At 39.7% G+C, this 20,835-nt stretch overlaps 1 protein-coding gene across 50 annotated transcripts in view; it reads left to right on the top strand.

Annotated features, from left to right (window-relative positions):
• Nucleotides 1–20,835, top strand: part of ZBTB20 (zinc finger and BTB domain containing 20) — a 762,566-nt gene that overhangs the window by 641,626 nt on the left and 100,105 nt on the right. The gene's annotated exons all lie outside the window — the stretch shown is intronic.

The following is a 20,835-nucleotide window of genomic DNA, read 5'->3' as shown; positions in this document are numbered from 1 at the left end:
CCTATGTCTATTAAAGGAAGCTCCAATTTCTCTCTCTCTCTCTCTCTCTCTCTCTGTCTCCCTCTCTCTCTACCTCTCTCTCTCTCCCACTCTCTCTCCGTCTCTCTCTCCCTCACTCTCTCCCTCTCTCTCTCTCTCTCTCCCTCTGCCCCCCCATCCGTCTTCCCCTCTCTCCCTCTCCCTCTCTCCTCTTTTTTCCCTCTTCTAAGCAGACAGCGGGAGGGCTCCTGGCTCCCAGCCAGCCCAAAAGCCTCTAAGTGTTTTGCACTTGTTTCAGGGAGTAGCTGCCCGGGGATTTTTCAGCATTTTCACTAGAGAACAAAGAGTTCTTTACAAAGGGAAGGGGGGGGGGGGGGAAGTGAGCTTAATGTCTGATATATGTTTTTCTATTTTTATTAGTTTTTCGCCTAAAAAGAAAGAGACAGGAACAGAACATTCACTCTATAATGACACAAAGACATTCAAAAGAAATCCGGTTATCTTTTCTCCCCATCACCCCAAGATATATACATAAAAAACAAAAAGGAAAAAGGCTAATGAAGTTGGATATGTTGCTCTTTTCTCCTCTTTTAATCTTTCTAAATCCAACTGTTCTTATGCTCACTCTGCTATTTTTTTCTACTCACAATAAAAGTTGTTCAGGATGTATCTTCTCTTATCATCTCTTTACCCTTTCTGGGTCCCCAAAATCCTGCGGAGGGGAGAAGGAGAGTACACCAAATAATCAGTTTAGTGGTGAGAACATCCTCTACTTTTGCCACTTGGGTAAAAAGTTAATTAAGGGATTCGGGCTCCCCAAATGCCAATGGGGTGCACTAGTTCACTCAGTCTTACAAGTGTTGGTACTGCCTGTGTCACTTGTCAGTTATTAAAGAAAAGGTACTAAAGGGAGCAGATATTTGTATTTTATTTTTGTTTCCATCTAATTACGTAAATGCCAAAAACCCCCGGAGAGATGGCTTGCCCCCTCCATGATACACTAGTTCAAGTGAAATAGAGTCTAGACAGAGATTTTTCAGCGATGCTGACTGCCATGTAGCTTTGTGTTCTCCACTTGATTTTTTGCCTATGCTTGTATATTTTTACCATGAATTTGTGTTTGTAGCAAACATTCCAGAATGCTTATCATTTTCAAATTAATGCTCCGAGAAAAGAAAAAAAGAAATCAGCATGTGAACTGTATGTGCAAAATGTACTAACCAATTCCATCGTTTTCTAAATGCATTTATATCTTTATACTAATATTCTTGAATTACAAACTCAAGAAAATGCTTTCTTTCTAAAAGTTCTCCTCCTAATGCATTTGTATCTCGATTGTCACTTGGAAATCTTTTTAAGGTACCTAACAGACATAAAACAGAACAAGGAGGAAAATGCACAAGCACCAGAAAAATCCTTAAATATGTATTATGTACAATACCTAACTAGAGATAACTATTTTACCAAGTGAAAATGAGCTACAACAGTTGTTTCAAGATTCAGAAACTCTTTTCTTTCTTTTCTCTTCTTTTTTTTTTTTTTTCCATTCACTGAAAATACAATCTATTCCTGTCCCTGGGGAGAAAAACTGTAGGGAAAATATAGATATATACATTTTTTCATATTTTTAGACTGCATTTATATAACTACTTCTTAAGAGTGTAACACATATCAGGGCAGTGTGATGTCTACTAGTCAGTAAACCCTTCTGGCTGGGAGGTGTGAGCGCCTTATGTTTGAAGTAACTTGATAACAAGGACTCTTCGGGAAACCTTACTTGTGTATGTGTTGCCTCAGTAATGACCCTCAGACAAAAAACAAGAACTAGGTGGCCACTTGAACTCCCTGAAAGACATTAGATTTAGGGGAACTTTTGACAAATCCAAAATTTTCTAGGGTAGCTCACTTATATTTGTGTATTTTTTTCGGGAAGATTCTTGTATTGCCTCCAGACTTTTCTCTTTGTAAAGATTTTTATGCTTCTAATAGTGCTTCAGGACAAAAGGATCTTTAAAGAGAAAGTCATCAAAATAAGAGAAAAGAAACTCAGTCTCTAAAAAGTTTTATATTGAAGGCAAGAGCTTCCCCCCCAACACACACACACACTTTTGGCTTCTTTCTGATTTTTTTTCCCCTGAACTCTTTTGTTGCTGTGGGCTGTTGTGTTTACATTTTTGTTTTTTGTTTTGGTTTGGTTTTTTGGGTTTGGTTTTTTTTTGTTGTTGTTGTTTTTTTTTTTTGCTCTCGCTTTTTTTTTGTTTTGTTTTTTTTTTGTTTTTGGTCTATTTTTTATGTGACCAAAGGGGTCTATGAAGGGGCAGAAGGGCTACGGGTAAGAGGCTGTTACTGAAAGCTGCACTAGCCCCTCTTGATCCCAACTCAGGCAGCTCCTATCAGCTAGTTGTGCCGCCAAGAGTACAGTGAAAGGTGATAGCTGTCATTCTGAGATTCTTCGTGGATCTGACCTGAGAGTAACACATTCACAGTCGAGGAGAAAAGGGAAAAAAAATAGAGGAGGAGGAAAGAAAAGCTCTTTGAGCTGGAATACACTGGCCCTTTCTTCCTGTAGGCAATCCGCTCCAGTTCTTGGCGACGTGTCCTGCACTATCAGATATCATATGACTTTTTATTTAGATTCCTTTTCGGAGAATGGCCTGTTAGGACTCTGTTTGTTTTCTTTTATTTAATTTCCTTCTCCCCTCACCCGCTAGTTTTGTGTATCTGTGTGAGAGAGAGAGAGGGAGAGAGAGAGAGAGAGAGAGGGTGTGTGTGTGTGTGTGTGTGTGTGTGTGTGCGTGCGTGTGTGTGTGCGCGCATGCATATGTGTGTGCAATTTTTATCTTTGTTTTTGTTCTGTTGATCTGATGCTTTATTTAAGGACAAAGCTTTAATTATTTCAGTATACTGGTTTAATCATTTGCCAAAAAGAAACCTCATTCTAGGCTTTTTGGGGGGTCCATTTTTAAACACATCCATTAACACATGAGGGTAGAGATCCTAACTGGCTGCGGGTCGGCCCTTGGCCCACTCCCTTACCTTAAGTTAACCACCCCCCCCCCCTTCCTCAGCATGCAGGGTAGTGTGAGTTAGGAAACACCTGTGCCGAGTTGAGAGGGAAATAAAAGTAGAAGCAACTTCTTCAAATCTGCACTCCTAGTTTCACTTTAATAAACTTTTTTTTTTAATCGTTGGCTTTTTTTTTTTTTTTTTTTTGGCACCTTCTGCTGAATTTGAAAGCATCAGAGATCCTGAACGATGTGTCTGTGGAGCTTTTGTGAGGTCAGCTGAGCACCCCTGCAAAGTAGAGCAAGGGCTGAAAGTCATTCAGAGACTTCAGAATTAAGTAGGAGATTTCAAGAAGATCTCTGAGATCTGGGGGGCCGTGAAGGGTTTGGTGATAGATGGTAAAATGGCATAACTTGGGGATACTCAGGGAAGAGAAAGAGAGAAATTCCTAGGCAGGAGTAACACAGGCATTCCTGCTGCATTTGGTAGTTTGAGAATCATATTTAATCAAATTTTTATTTTTACTTTGTGTAACTTGCAATTTAGCCAATTGATAATGTGATTGCCTTCCCTCCATGCTTCCTGTATCAAAAAGAGGAATTAAACTAACATTATTATGGGGTTTCTCCTAAATTTTTGATGTATCTGTTTTTCAGTTTTGGAGAGTTCAGATTTTAGTTAGCAGAAGAAAAACATAACTTCTCTAGGTGTGTGCAAATGGCTGGTTGCCTATGCATTATTCTCATCATGATGTACTTTATCTACGCATAAGCATAATATATCCTGTCTGTATCAGGGTTTCTTAAAGTACAGTAATAAACCAGACAGCCCTGAATGTTCAGATGACCATTACATTCTTTAAGCCCACTGTTGTTAGTTCCTTGTTACTTTCTCTAAAATGGTTTTTCACAGACCTTAAATTTCTAATGCTTATCTTAGCCAGAGGTGAGTTCTGTTGAAACTTGGAGGGAAATTTATTCCACCCCTTTAACAGTACCCAAAAGGGAAGGGAGAACAATTTTTCGTTCAACAAAAAATTTTAGAAGCCTTTCTTTCCCCCAGCGGAAAACTCCAAAACAGCTTTGTCTCAGAACGTTAAACTTGGCATGGATAAGAAATGTGAGTTTTGCTTTGTTTGAGGAAATTTGTTTTTGAAACAACAACGTTATAAATATTTTTAAATTGCCTGCTGAGCATGCGCTGTGTCTGACTTTATTCATAGTTTTAAACACACACCAAAGTGCAGTCTTCTGAATGGCCACAGGTAAGGCTGTTGAATTGTATGATCTTTCTCAGAGCTACCTTCAGGGAGTCTACTCAGTTTTCCAGAAGGGAAAAGGGCGAGAGCTGAGTTTAGAACTGGACTCCCTTCTAAAAATCATAGAGCAAAAGTAGATTCCCCCATTCAGGCTTGCACATTATACTTAGGGTAAGTACTATTCAACTTTCCTTTCTTGTAGGAGTCGCTTGCCTTAACTTTTCGGCTTCATACTAGCAGACTAAATTAAGAAAAAATTTAACTCAGTAAGGTATTTAACTGAAGTAGAAAATCTGCAGATTTTTAAGGGCATCTATTGTGCATAAATTTGGAGATACGAGGATTTGCCAGTGAAATGATAGCAGCTCTGTTCTTACAGAGCAAAGATGTGCTAGTCTGAACATGCCTGATCTCATCTGGAATCGAAAGCTAAATCTAGGTGGGCCTGTAATAATACCAGAAAAGGAACACATGTATCTTTTGTGCAACCTTTTTTTTTTTTCTTTCTTTCTTTCTTTCTTTCTTTCTTTCTTTCTTTCTTTCTTTAGCCAGGCTTCCAAAGGGAATGACAAAGAAGTAGGTTCTCCTCTTGTTTAATAAGTAGTCATATATTTTGCTCCTAGAGATATGTGTTTCCAGTTGTTTTGGGTTGTTTTGTTTTGTTGTTGTCACTGTTGTGCAAGTGTATTTTTTCCTGTCAGTGATTGTTAACACTTTCCATTGTTCAGAAGGTTTTATCTCCATTAACTCCGTTTGATGTTTCCTCACTTGGTTACCTTTCTCAGGTCTGCGATGACCCTCCCAGGCTTTGCAATTCTGATTGATTCTTGTCAGAAATATATTTATTCATTAGCTGTTTGTTATAGTTATGATGGAGATAATGTTGTTTTTCGGGACTTTATAACTATCCAAACAAATTTCATTTTGAGGTGAAATTTCTCATAGTTTTCTTGACTCAGAACTGAACTTGTCTTGGAAAGACTTGAAAAAAATCCAATGAGCCGTTGTTGGGTTTATTTTTGTTTTTGTTTTTGTTTTTTTGAGAACTAAATATTTTAGCAAATCCAGGTGGATTCTTTTACGAAATACATACTGATATGCAATGTTTTTCTAATTTGTCTTTCCTTTCATGCTTTAAAACAGAACCTGAAAAATAAATGTGTAAAAAAAAAAAAAAAGAAAGAGAAAAACTGCCAGGTTAATGTTGATATTTTAAATGAACAATTTAAAATAATTCAAAGTTTCGATTTCCATGCAACATATCACCTTTCAATGTCAGTCAGAAATACTTTGTGCAGATATACGTAGACACACAGACCCAGATACGCAACTCCACTTTACATTTATATTAATTTTATTTTTACATAAAAGAGGATTAGCATTAATGCAAACTTTTATTAATTTATTGTATTCTATTTTTTCTATAATTTAGAAATCCAGTTAACTCCTGTCTCCATCTGATTATCTAATATATGTATTTACTTATTAATGTCTATTTGTATTCTAATAAGGTATCTTAATTTATAGAGCATTTTTATAAGTCTTACACACACTTGAATTTTATGCAGCTATATTAACATTCCAGTTTATTCAGATACGGTTTGCTTTGTTCCATATCTGTGACTGTGTTAAGAAGTTTTTTACTTTCCCAGTCTAGAAAGACTATGGCCATTTTTTCCTATATATGATTTCTATATATCTTCAGTATAATGAAGAAGAAACTTTCTAACCTTGTGATCGCCTGGAAAACTTTCAAACAAGTGGGAGAAGTCATTTTTACCTTGCTATTGCCCAGTCTGTCTGTTTGCCCTCACTGTGCTACCCCTCACCCCCAGCAACCCTGAGAAAACAACAGTAATCAACATGATAAGATAATTTTTCTGATCACAGAACCAGGAAATACCAAAGAAAATTGTGGCATATGTAGGAAAATGCCAAGAGCTTCTCCAGTAAGATCAGCTGTTTTTGTACTTTTTTTTTTTCTCTCCTGAATTTTGTTTGTGACTCTTTTGGCTTGCTGAAGCATATCCCCATAATCTTACGAAGCCACAGCAAATTCCCAATGCCACAACAACACTGTGCAGCTGGGGAAAGCCCAGAAGAACTGGTCCTGGGTGGCTGCAGACTTCCCCAGCAATGATGCAAGGCGGGAGGAGTAAGTAGACTTCTCTTTGCTTTTTACCTGGGCTGCTCAACTGGCCAGGTGGAGTGGTTTTCTTTCTGTAGCTTTCCCCTTAGCTATCTAGGCTTTTCCTTTAGTAACCAAAGGCTTCCTGCCTTTCCAAGGATGGTTTATATAGCAAAGCATCCCATTTTTCATTTGTACTGAAACATGGAAAGCTTTGGAGATTGGGAAGGGTGAAGGAAAGGGGCTCAGAGTATCTGGGAAATAGTCAAAATGGCCTCAGACTCAAAGCTGTTTGATGGCTATAACTTTCTTTATTCTCTCCAGAGCCTCTGAGAGGTTGAAAGTAGTGAATGGGATAACTGTAGGGTACAAACTATGATCTAACTGATTCAGTAGATGGAGCTCTTCCCCCTAAGTCTGTATTTAAATTAATGTCCCACTCTGCTTTGTGGGGCTGTTTCAAGGTATGTCATTACTACACATGTAAAATCAAGGGCCTAGAGAACTGGAGAAGAGATTTCCTGGCACTTTTCAAAAGAGATAAAGCTTTTGCTCTGAAACCCAAAACATGGTACAGGGGAAAAGTAAGGATGGGGTAGGGAAATGAAGTTTACGTATCTAAATATCTCCCTGTGTTGATAGTCCTAAGTGTGAAGTTAAATCCTAGCACTTATTATACAAGTGATCATTACTTTAGATGCAGAAAAATGTATGGAACATGTAGGATTTGGGCTGTATTTGTTACAAATCTTCCAGGCTATCTGAACTGTGCAGATCTCCTCTTATTTGATTCTGCAAAGGAATCTTAACACTGTAATGCAATTGTTTCATCCAATTAGTCTAGAGAACCTGGCTGAAATGTTACAAATTCTGAATTGTGACAGCGCAGAGGAGGGCAAAGCAGCTGTGTTAGTAAGGTGCCTTTATGGAAGCCAAAATATTTTCAGCAATAACTGAAAATAGATCTCCGGTATCTGTTTTAATATGGAAAGAACTACTTGTTTATTTCTTTCTAAATTAACTGAAATGAATAATTGCCATAAAATTTGTCTCAGTGTTATGTTTTTCTCAGTGCCAATAGAGTAAGTTCGATCATGTCCCTCCCCAGTATCAGGAGGGAAAATATATGTATTCTGTATGTAGTAAATTATCTTCTTTAGTGAATGTCTGCTCACAGATTGGAGATATTATTGCATATCTCTTGTTAAATCTTGATAAGATCATTTGGCCAAAGTAGAACTCGGCTTGGCTTTAGAACCCAAAGAAATAGCATTTTTAAGGGACTTGGATTTCCTTTGCATACCACGTGTCTGAGTCCGATACGGTCCAGGAAAATAGAGAGGATGAGACAAAATTATTCCTAAGCAGCCGCCGTAGGCCAAACACTGAAACAGTGCCAACCTGGACCAATCAGGCCGGCTTCTCAGAAGATACATGCTTTTGTCGAACACTTACATGAAGAGAAAGAGGGAGGACGCCCTTGAAATTGCATTCGTATGAATGATTCCTCACTAATTTCAATAAAGTCCATGGTAATAAATTCATGATTTTTATTCTTTTTTAAAGCAGAAAATGTGAGTTTTCTTGTCCAGCTAAGGATCTCTGAATGTTGTACTCTGACATCTTTTGAACAAAACTATCCTTTTGAATTTAAGCAAGTGAAAAACTTCTCACAGAGAGCAAAGAGTAAAATTGATGGAAACTCAAAATCAATTCCAAACCCATTTCTGGCATGATGAGAATAACATTTGTGCTGTGTTTAAAGCAGTTTAAAACAAGAAAATGATAAAATGATCAATATACTTAAAGCCAAAAATAACCAGGAGAGAACAATCTGTAATCCATTCCCATTCCTGAAACCCTCACTTTTGATCGAACATGAAAATAACCGAATGTATCTTTTATAAGGTGGCATTGTCAGCCTTATAAAATACAACCATGATGAGATTCCAAGCTTTCAGGTCTATTAAGCTATGTTTTCATAGTTAAGCCAAATTTCTATCTTTAAACTACTGTGGATTTATTTATTTGTGCATACCCTGACCGTAGAAAGAGCAAAGTTGAGAAATATATAGAATGTCGCAGTGACCCACATTGCCACTTTGCAGTCTCTGAGCTCTATTTATTAAAAAAAAAAAAAAAAGTTTAAGCTACAGCAAAAAGAATATTTTCCACTATATCTCAAAATCAGTGAATTACTCAATGTGGAACAGGCTGAAGATTTCTTTAAAAATGCCTGATTCTCGACTAGTTTATTAAATTCAACACACACGTAAGTATAAATCACCTATATTTTAGGCTCATTGCTTTAATAGACTGAAAAACTAAGTTCACACTAATAAATTTTGGACCTGTGGATTCAAGGTCGGTGAAATGCCACTTTTCAGATTTACAAAACCCTCTCTTTGATATAAAATTTTGCCCCAACGAATGATTTTCTGCCAATTTTTCAGAGTCATTTGACTGGCTAGTTATATATCGATCAGATAAAATAAATTGTCCTTCTGGATGAAGAAGTCCTAACTGACAAAATTAAAATGGCAACAAATTGCATAAGCACGTTTAGTTCCGTTGACCTAGGGTGCAGTAGGAATGATGATAATTCTAAATGAGCACTGTGACGAATGTCACTACAAAGAAGCATGTATGATTACATCAGTAAGAGTGAACTCAGTGGGGAAGGTCAGAAGGGTGAGACACAGGGGCTGTGACAGGGTGGGGGCTAGTGATTAAAGTTATTGGAGAATGTTTAAAGCTGTGGCATGCTGGAAAATTAACATGCCGGAAAAAAATAGAGTCAATCAATTTTAAAAGTAGATAGGAAGGCAATCCTTTTTTCTATAAGATATAATCAAGTGAAGAATTTTAACAACCTCCCAACCTCCTAAGCTTTGGCTGTCCAGTGTGATACTGGTAAAGAGATGTTGTATACATCTGCTTAAAGATTCCTATAAGTGTAATTGTTATAGCAACTTGTTATGCTATTGTTTGAAGTTGAAAAGCTCTGCGTTAAGTGTCAACAAAGCAAATGTCAGCATCATAGAATCATAATCATTACATCTTAGAGCTTGAAGGAGCCTTACATATCTCAATATGGGTGAGTGAAAACTCTCCAGAAAAAAAAATACTGAATATATGGTCACAAGACCACATAGAATTTGAGAAAATATGTATTTTTTATGTATTACAATGACTTATATTTGGAAAAATTTTAATAGGAAAGCTTAAAAAATAGAGAAAATAAAGCTCCACGAATTTCATCTTGACTAGTGGTGATGTACAATGGATTCTGTGAACCAGGGATCTAAATAGAGAAGAGTGAAAAAAATTCAGAAAAAGATAAGGTTTTATTTTCATCAAAAGGGACAGGGGGGTTGACAGATTAAGAAATGCTATCTGGGCTTAAACCCTTTAGTTTACTGATAAGAAAATTTAAACCGAGAAGTGACAAAATTTTCTCAAGATGAGGAAGGCAAATTGTATTAGAACTCAGGTTTTCTAGCTACTGCTCCTATACCACATTCTGACCCCTAAAACATTTTTTATAAAAATAAAAACTAAATGATATTCCAGAAGTAATTGAGTAAGGAACCAAGCCCTTTGGGTTCCTATTGCCTTAACCAATAACCTTACCTTAATGGGGCAGGGGCAAACATGTGCTAAGGATAAGGCATTCTGGGGAATAAAAGAAAATGCATCCAGATCTTGCACTTCCTGGACATCCTCTGCAGTTAACACTGCTCCCCTGACATTCATATCTCCTCCAAAGTGTATGTCATATCTCTTCTTCCATCTGCCCCCACCGAAAGAAAGACAGACAGACAGAAAAAAAGAAAGAAAGAAGAAAGAAAGAAGGAAGGAAGGAAGGAAGGAAGGAAGGAAGGAAGGAAGGAAGGAAGGAAGGAAAAGAAAAAAAAATTTGAGAAACTGTAGCCAGAAGATCTTTTGAAAAGAAGTCCTTCTTCCTAGAAATCTTTTTGTACAGATGGATGTATCTTATTATCTTATCAAAGTATGAGTTCTAATCAGAGGGTGCTGAGCCAACAAGTTTAAACACATTACAGACTGGGCTACTCCTTGCTTCCTAAGCACACACCACGTTTTCACATCCCTGTTCCTTTTCCCCTGGTGTTCTTTATTTCTACAAGACTCTTTTTATTTATTTATTTTTTAAGTTTTATTTATTTGGGGGCGCCTGGGTGGCTCAGTCGGTTAAGCATCCGACTTCAGCTCAGGTCATGATCTCACGGTCCATGAGTTTGAGCCCCGCGTCTGGCTCTGTGCTGACAGCTCAGAGCCTGGAGCCCGTTTCAGATTCTGTGTGTCCCTCTCTTTCTGACCCTCCCCTGCTCATGCTCTGTCTCTCTCTGTCTCAAAAATAAATAAACGTTAAAAAAAAAATTAAAAAAAAAAGTTTTATTTATTTGTTTTGAGAGAGAGAACATGAGCAGACGAGGGACAGAGAGAAGGAGAGAGAGAATCCCAAGTAGGCTCCATGGGGCGCCCAACGTGGGGCTCAAACTCATGAACCGTGAGATCATGACCTGAGTGGAAATCAAGAGTCAGACACTTAACTGACTGAGCTACCCAGGCACCATGACAACATACTCTGTCTTTTAACGGCTCTTGTCGTGTTCTGTCTTACACATTAGGCATTTGTGTATTTATTTGTAATGTAAGGAACAAGTCTATGTAATTTTGGGCAATGCACTTAATTTCACTGAGCCTCACTTTCCACATCTGTAAATAGGAAAATAACTACCTTGCTGAGATATTGTAAGAATTTTATGAAATGGAGTATAGAAAGTTCATGGCACGAGGACTAGCATGTGGCTATCACTTGATATCATTGTTGTTGTTACTACTACCGTTATTAATATTCCCTTGTCTGTAGCTCTTTCCCAGCAACATTCTTCTTGAGGTCATAGATGGACTTCATTGAGTTCATTATCTCCTCAGGCAACAAATACAAACACAATGACTTTTACATAATAGGAACTGAATAAAATTATATTGAGTCTTCTTATGCAAGTCCATAGGGTCTATTACTTCCTTATAGAGGGCCTTACTTTGTTTCCTGGAAGTTTGGAATGGTGGCTGGTTGTGGCCAGTGCTGACCTATATATGCCATAAGGGTATCTGTTTCTCCCTGTGCACTATCAGTGCCGCGTTCCCTTCCAGGTTCCTCACAGACCCCCCCCCAACCACTTAGGATTGCTCTTTGCAGCAACCCCAGAAATGTCAGCTTACAGTTCTGGTTCATGTGATTAATGAGCTTGTTATACCTCTGTCTGTAGCCTGAACTAGAAACTTTCACTTTGGAGAGCAGGTCAAGATATTGAATTTAATTTTAGTTGCATCTGTTATAAGCCAATTGTGTATTCATTACATTTATAGATTCCCTCTCCAGCCATATATTTTCATGGCTGTTGAGAGCACCTGAATCTGTGTTGAATGTCCTTAGATTTTACTTTGGGGACCTGAAAATGAGGCAGTGAGACAATTTTGATAGCCAGCTATCATCTTTGGCATTTTTTCCCCTTTATGCCTAATCTTGTCTGTTTGAAGAAGGGGGCAAGTATAGACTTTTCTCTAACTCGAGTATGGCATGGTAATTCTGTATTAATGATGTCGGTGGTCAGTGCCGTTCATCTACACATTTCTGTTTGTCCTGCCTTGCAGCCACATTCTGTGGAAAGGGAAAACTTCTGAAAAATGGAAGTGAGGATATAACCTGAGGCAGGTCAGTGTAGAGATACAGCATTAAGTGCACAGCTTCCACTATAGTGCGATGACGTGCAAGTTGGACTCGGGGTGTGTACGGATCTTGCTGGTCTTTCAAGGTTACAGCGAATATATGAGAAATGTCAAAAGGAGCAGGTCATATGACCATGGCCAAAGAGAGACTGCTAGCAGGGTATGCCCAAATCAGGAAGGATGTTGCTTCTTTTTTTTTTTAATTTTTTTTTTAACGTTTTATTTATTTTTGAGACAGAGAGAGACAGAGCATGAACGGGGGAGGGGCAGAGAGACAGGGAGACACAGAATCGGAAGCAGGCTCCAGGCTCTGAGCCATCAGCCCAGAGCCCAATGCGGGGCTCGAACCCACGGACCGTGAGATCGTGACCTGAGCTGAAGTCGGCCACTTAACCAACTGAGCCACCCAGGCGCCCCTGGAAGGATGTTGCTTCTTACTCAGCCACAAGTTCCATTTATTTGAGAGTGTGCTGTATTCGGGGGGGAAAGGGTCACATTTAGTAGAACTGGTAATTCAGTAAAGGGTTCTGACTTTGCCAGAGTAATGGTGTTGGCATCAAGAGAAGAAAGTTTTGCAGATTTCTGCGTGTGCACTTGCTGTTACTGGTGTTCCTGGTGGGTGGCTGAATCATCCTGATGGTATTCAACAGGAACCAGCTGCTGAGAATATTAAAATGCAAGCATTTATTCCTCTAGAGAGACAGTAGCATCTGCAAAGTTTTCCTATCTTGATAGTACAGATAATCCCAGGGAGCATTCTCTAGTAGTTTTAACTTTCTATTTATTTATACATTTTCTTTTCATCATTATAGTCAGTATCTCAACTTCTAACTGGAGAGAAGAGTGCCTGAGTCCACGCCGGGTTGTGGAAACAGATAGTAAGCACTTGCCCCAGGACATGGTATCGCCTCTTGGGCTTTCTTTACCTTGAATTCTGATTCTCCAGAGGAGAAATGGGCATTTCTCTCCCTTGGCCTGTCTTCACAACAAAGAGTCACCAGTAGTCCTTGTCCTCAGAGAGCCACAGCAGTGGGAAGGGAAGGCCTCGGACTTCCCCACCCTCCACACAGGCTTCTTGGGAGCTTTCCTTTTTACTTAAAAATTGTGAATCTGTTGCTTTTCCTGGGTGATTTGTTGTTGTTGTTTCGAGCTAGCATCAACAGTTGGGGGGAATGGAGGTGCGGGAAGGCGGTTTAGACTCAGTAATCTACTAGGTCTTTTCCATCTCTAATATTTATGAATAATGTATTGAACTGATGGAAAAATGTTGAATATGTTCATTATGAATTATATTCAACGGCGTGTTGCCTGGAATATAAAAGAGCAAAGCCGTTGCAGCAAAGCTAGCTCCTTACAATAATTGCACTGGTACGACAGAGCTCCGTGTCCCTTCCTGGCCCACACACACGTCTGAGTGGCAGCTGCAGACTGGGCACCTCGTGGGACGACAGCCAGCAGAGGTTCCGAGGGAAATGCGGGCACCCTGCGTGGAGTCTGGGTCCTAAATAGAAGCAGCTTTCTTGAACATGTTGATAGTACAGCCTCCTTCACGAGGAATCACAGAAGCCGGCTTCATGTAGCAGATGCTACTCAGGTGCTGTTGTGCTGCAGGGGCTGTAGTTCTTATCACCAGAAAGGAAACTTATAATTCTGTCCCTTCATTCAAAAAAAAAAAAAAAAAAGGAACCTTCACGTGGATAGGTAATCTGTCAACAGCGTTACATTCTGATACAAACAAGTAAGAATGGCAGATATTTCAGAATTAAGTAACATATCACATTTAGCTTCCAAATTCATTATATGTTCTTCTCTCTTGGTTTTCTTGCACAATTAAGTTTTGTTTAGGATGTATTAATATTGTATTTCCTAAGCATTTACCAGATAACATTGGGAAGTAGGAACAGAGGCAAGAAACATAAGATTTTTTTTTTTATTCCCACAGATAATCAACAAAATAGCTCCTAAGGAATTAAAATAATATCCGAATAGTCTTTCTCTGGACAAATAACAGTCCGCCCCCCTCCTTTCTTTTTAATCAAATAAGAGCACTGTATGTGACATGCAAATATGTACCAATCACAGAGAAAGACTAAGGTCAGGAATTTAGAGGGTGCACCCCTAAGGTACAGTAGGAGCAAGTGAAAGCAGAAAAAGGCAACAGAAACTCTGGCCCTCAGCTGAGATCCCAGGAGGACAACAGGGGTATGGATGAGCAAGTCCTGCCTCCAAAACGCCTCTGCTGAGTGATCTATCACTCTATAGCCTATGGACTAACTCTTGTGTAAGGAGAGTCCAAGACCTCACTTGTATCAATATCAACTTTTATTAGGCACATTAACTCAAACTAACTGTTCCAGCTCTCTTTATCCTTCGAACATTTTGGAGGTGATTTTTTTTTTCTGATGCTCTCTTAAAAGCTAAAACCCATCAGAGCCCACAAAGAGCAAGTATAAGCACAGAGCAGGCACATTTATCAATAGTTTATAATAATCTCAGGGGGAAGAGAGAGAGAAAGTATGAGAGACAGAAGAAAGAGTTAAACTCTTTTTTTCAGAAAATTGCCTTGCCTAATCTTAGATCAGGTAGCCCAAAAACAATGGCTGCCCCATTCCAGAGTGGTATAACTTGAGAACAGATGTGGCAGGGTTGTTTTTACCCAGTTCCACCCTTCCTTACAGGACAGATCACTTAACCCTTCTATATAACGGTGCATTTGTCAAATGAATAGAAAACCATCTATCCTATCTCCCTCACAGCAGTATTGCTAAGGCTGATTGTACACGTGTATATAAACGTATATATTTATAGCTATCTATTTACAGCAGGGTAATATGATTTAAAAATAAACAAATCAGGATTTCATATATGCAACTGTAGTGAACGTCAGTCACTTTTTTTTTAAGAGCTTCGTTATTAATTGCCAGTTGTTAAAACATTCAGAAATGATAAGTAAGCCTCTATCATCTCTATGAGATGGACAGCTTTTGGAAATCTAAGCATGATTATAGAGATTCAGACACATTCCTATCTACTTATGGACCCATGTGGCCTGAACTAAAGGCAGTGGAAGCTTACTAAGCAAAGTAAATGATTAGCTTTGCCAATAGACACTGTAAAGAAACTCCTGAATCAAGGTGTAGTATCAAAGTATAATTCTGGCTGTAGAATGAACTGGTGCTCTGTATTAGACACTTACTTTTTTAGAAAACGGGACAAGGTTAAAGAGAGAATAGCTTCAACCTATACAAATATCCTAGGCAGCTGCCCAGGCTCCCCGTCTGTCCCAATGAGAATCAGACTCAGTATATATAAAGCCCCTAAGATCATTGGGAAGGAGGCCACTTTTATCTACTGCTCCAATTCTTTTGATGTTCATTTTGGCTATTTAATCTCTACTTTCTATATATAGACCTCAGTGGAATAGCAATGATATGAGGAAGGCAGGTGAAGATAAATAAATGTGATGTTTTTGACATGACTGGTACCAACTACTAACTTTTTTTTTTTTGGTCCATTCCAAGCATCCAAGAAGGAGAAACTGGCTTGCATGAAAAGTGAAGTCATAGTTCCAACTTAGCATAATGAGAGAGAGAGGGAACAAGCATACTGTTAGTGAAACAAGGAGTTTCTACTGGGCTATGACCAGGTTCTCCTGTTTCCTCTATTTTTTCCCAAACTGAAAAGAGTCATTGTGGTAATTCACCTGTGCTTTGAGCCTGTGTGCACATGTCCAAGAACTGCTCAAGGTAAGGCCAGAAAGAAATCAGGGACAGGAGGACAGGACTTAACATCCAGGAAAGTCAGTTTCTTTTTAGTAACTTCTGCTTGTTTTGGGGTGTGTGTGTGTGTGTGTGTGTGTGCAGGGAAATTTGTGTTTTTAGAAAATATGTTTAAATTACCAGACATTAATATCCTGGGCATCTCTGGGTTGTGACAGAAGTGGGGATTAGTGTCTGTGACAAACGTAGCAGAAGCCAGTGCAGTTGCGATCTATCAAACATGTTGGCAGACCTCAGATATTTCTGATCCTTGCTACAGACTTCAGTTGCGTCCTTACCCTAGAAAGACAGGGTTCACTGAGAGTTTTGAGAACAGTAGTGCATCTTTCTTAATTTTGGTCTTGGCAACTATGGGAGTAGAATGGCTTAGTGAAAACAATAACTAGAATCAGGGCTACCTTCTAGGGCCCCATGCTTATTAGTAGGGCTGTGTGCTTGGATTCATGCTCTGCTCTTGCCATCTTGAAATTCTTATGATTTTTAAATAAGGGGCTCCACATTTTCATTTTACCTTAAACCCTACAAATTATATAGTCGGTCCTACCTGGAATTTATGTTCTCCTGGCATGCCAACTGAAGGTATCAGGCACATGTCTTTTCTTCTTACTGAAAATAATCCTCTTTCAATTCCTCAGAAGCTAATTCCTGTATTAAACTTAGAAGATTTTTGTCCATATAATGTGGTTCTGAAGAACCCATCACTCCTTCCATCCTCCAGACAACTTGAGATGATTATAATCAAGATGGTCTTGTCTTGTAATCAGAAACTCAGTAGTAGTTGTCACAGCCAAGTTTGGGTTTTTTTTTTTTTTTTGGTTTTTTTTTTTTTTCCTTTGCTAGAGGTTGATACTTGGGAGAAATAGTTGTGGTACAAAAGTCTTTGCCCTTTATTGGATGATTAACATAGACTTCAACCATTAAATTGAGATTGAAAAAAAAGAACATCTAACATTCAAGTAACCTTAGACTAGGACTTCCCAAGCATTATGCTGTCAGACACACCAGGGTATTTTAAAAACAAGCTGATCTCCCAGCTCTGACCCCGGGCTTCTGTCTCTCTTAGACTTCCACCATTGCGGCCGCCATAGCTGTGTCCTCTGTCCTCCCCACGTCCCCTCCTGCCTTCAGCCCATCACTTCATCCTTCTTACTCAAAACTGGCATGAGGAGGAGGAAGTTCCTCTCTTTAGTCTCCATATGGCATCTAATAAGAATGAGTCTTGCTAAATTTTGTACATACACGCTAACCCCTGCCACCACCTAGAAGAGTATGAATGACAAAATCATAAAGTCTGGATTAGACCCCACGGAGATGCATGGGCCTGTCCACAGTGACAGTGTGTTAGAACCAGGATTTAACCAGAAGAATCCAAACCTCCAGACTCCTAGCCAGATATGCTTTTGACGACTCAGAACCCTCAACATTCTTAAAAGATCTATTCTAAATGACCGGCCCATAAACCATTTTCTAAACAGGAGGAGGAGGAAATATACAGGAGAAACTAGGAGCAGGGAGAGTTACATGTAAAAAAGGAACGTGCCTGGTCACCTTAAGCTAGTTAGCTTCTCTGAACCTATAAAAATACTTCCTATCACTTATAATGCCTCCAGGATTGTTGGGAGGACCCAGAGAGAGGCTCACTCAGGAAGGGTTAGCTTCCTGCACCTCTCCCTGCTCCTTCTCCCCTACCCTCTTTTCTACACATTTACTCTTCCTCTCTAGGAAAGGAAAGAAAGAGGGAGGAATCTGGTGGAATCGTCCTAGACTGTGTGTTGGCTTTGCAAGTTTAAATTGCAGATTAGAGTAGCCTATTCTTGCCTGAACCAGGTAGGCTGAAGTTGGCAAGTTTTTAAATCAGTGCCGATCTCCTGTCTAGCACCAGCACAACCGTGGCACAACAGAAGAGCCAAAAGCCTTATTCATAAACCTTGGCTTCTCCAGACGAGGCCCAGGGCAAAAATGGCAAAGGAAATTGAGTCCTTTTCAGTCATAGCCACTCCCTTCCTCCTTTCCTCTGCCTCCAGGGCCCAAGGTCCTTGTGTTAATCTGACTTCCTTCTTCTCCCTCTCCCTGCCTTCCCCTAGCTCTAATTCAAAACTACTTTATTTTTTTTTTAATTTTTTTTTCCCCAAAACTACTTTAAACGGGGGTAGCCCTCTTGGGGTTAAAGTGCTTAGAGCATGAGGCACAAATGGCTTAACCCCCCCACACACAGGATGTTTGCATTTCAGAAGAGGTGTTGGCAATTGAAATGCACCTCATGAACAAGGAGGCTTACTGTATAGGTGGCTGTCTCTTAGGAGCCAAACTAGTCTGCCTAGAATCAGCGACATCCCGATGCAACTATACCCACCCACCCCCATCTTTATCTTTGGTCACATAATGTGATGTGAACTCAGAAAAGCAAACTTTCTTCCTGGGAGAGGCGGGGGCGGGGGGCGGGGGTGGGGAATGTAGGTTTACACAGTGAATAATCAAACCCCAGATGATTGCAGAGGGTCTTCTGTTACAAAAATATGCCACAGTCACATTTTTTTTGATATGAAAATAAGTTTCTATCTTGGATAGTCAAGGCCCTAATGGGTATGGTTATGAAAGTAGAGTAAATAAGTTTAAAACTGACTGCTTTGTGATAAATCAAGGCTCCTACCTCCTGTGAACTCAGAGTGTTTTGCAAATTTGAATAATCAGTCACCTTGAGTTTCCTCTTTCGCAGACATGGGTATTAAGGCTTAGATGGGACCCGGCTTTTTCTCCCGGGTCACCCAACCCACATGCAGAGCTGAGCTAGTGCCCCCCAGCCCTGAGGAATATGTAGCTCTTCTATCCAGCAATCTGGCAAACTCCTAAGAGCGCCTCCATCCTCCACAAGCTTCACCATGTTCTAGTCATTTCTCTTCACTAGTTGTTGCTGCTGTGATGTGATAGAAAATGTTAGCAGGAGAATCAAAGGGAGGCCATGGAGCATTAGGAGAACATTAGCAACTATTGAAAAGACATTTTGACCTGTTTCTGTAGTTATCAATTTAATAGTATTTGTTGCCAGGAAATGCGCTGAAGGCGGGTAGGAGGTTGGATTGCACTAGCAGCCTGCTCTCAGGGGCCCTCCAGTTACAGGAGGTGGTAATTCTAGTTAATAAAAGGGTGAACTTCAAACACGTTTTAACCAAATCAAATTGTAGCGGGAAATATCATATTACTGATGTTCAAGCCGACTCACAGCTGGTAATATTAGTCCGTATAAAGGCCCCAAATTCTGACTTTTCAGCATTTCCAGATGAGTTTCTGGCAGCAAAAGAGTTCCCAGGGCACAGCGTTATATAGGAAGAGGAGACTTTTAACTAATGTAGGAGCTAGCATAAATGAAAAATTCTTTACTCTTGTTAGACTTTCTATAAGATGGACAGATATTCAAATAATACGTAACCACACCAAACTTCAGGTGGTCAATAGGAAATCTCCTAGAGGCAGAAGTTTTAAGTTTTTTGTGGTTTTGGGTTTTTCTATGACATGTTGGCAAATGATAAAAGCGATTCACTCTGCTAACCAGAGATGCTGGGCAGAGTTCCCCCAACACTGATTCTGTGCCACGAAAAGCACAAGGCATGACAAAGAGCACAGGGTTTGTGTCCTGTCCCTCCGATTGGAATCCCAGCTTAGCCCCTGTGAACTGGGTGACTGCAGGAGAGTCACCTAACCTCTCTGAACCCTAGGCTCCTCACAGAGAAAACGGGCAAAATAGAACTCCTTCCTATGAGTCCTGTGCTCTTTCAGTATGAGCATCAAATAGATAGCATATGTCGAGAAATCCACATATATTAAAAAAAAAAAAACTGCTGGGTATATACCAAGTATTCAAAGGTGATCATCATTATCTTCCACCCTTTTTGCTTCTATGGTTTGCAGGGCTTTTTTTTTTTAAGAGTTTTTCCCCCCAATAAAATGCACAGCTTTTAATATGATAATAAAAGCAAACACTGCTATGGTTTTACCCTGCAGACTGATCTGGTTAGTTCATTTTGAGTGAATAGCTGTTGGCCACGCTATCGTGGCCCCAATTAGCCTAGACTTCCCTTAGTTAGTCTCCTCTGGGTCAATGCATGTCAGACCACAGGACACATAGGAACTAAATCAGCTAGACCCCCTGGTAACAGAGACCCCAGTTCTCTAGGCACAGGTGAGAGGGTGGATTATATGAGCGGCTGGAACTCCCCATGGTCCTTCCTCACCTGTCCTACTCCAGCTCACCTGGAATTAGGGAAGATGTCATATATCTTTCTATGGGATTGCCTCTTGCCTGGATTCTTGTCTAAACTTTTTCCATGTGCCTGAGTCTCCATTTTCACAGAGATTAATTCTGATTTGGTTCGCCTACACTTTTGAAGCTCTAAAAGCTTTCCATTGTGGGCAGATTGTCTCAAATACTGTATCTGAGGATGGAAAAAGAAAACTCTGCCCAAATGTAAGCACCATTGAATCAAAGAAACAGTATTTTTTTTTTCCAATTGCATTCTTTGAGGATCCAGACAACCTTGAATCCTTTATAAAAGCACATCAGTAATGCCATCCTCCCCCTTAAAAAGACACACACACAGACACACACACATCAGATATGGAAGGCCACTATTTATGATGCAAAGAGCTAGAGTTTCCAAAAAGAATAAAAATTGAAAAAGGTGATTCTATAGGTAGAACCTAGACCTAGAAACCACAACATCCAAATTCTGTTTCCTTCTGCATGGGGGCCTGCCTGCCTTCTTATATGGACCACGACATATCTGCGGTACCCCAGATCCACGGCCATTACTATTTCTAAAGTGCATGCATTCTGACTCATCCTTTTGAGGGGCTAGCAGGGAATTCATGGGCAAAGTGTTTGCTTACTCAGAAGGGTGAAACCCTGAATCACACCTTCCATCACTCTGGAG

This window comes from Acinonyx jubatus, chromosome C2 (genome assembly GCF_027475565.1).
Source record: "Acinonyx jubatus isolate Ajub_Pintada_27869175 chromosome C2, VMU_Ajub_asm_v1.0, whole genome shotgun sequence".
Classification (NCBI taxonomy): domain Eukaryota; kingdom Metazoa; phylum Chordata; class Mammalia; order Carnivora; family Felidae; genus Acinonyx; species Acinonyx jubatus.
This window is presented reverse-complemented; position numbering and strand designations above follow the sequence as displayed.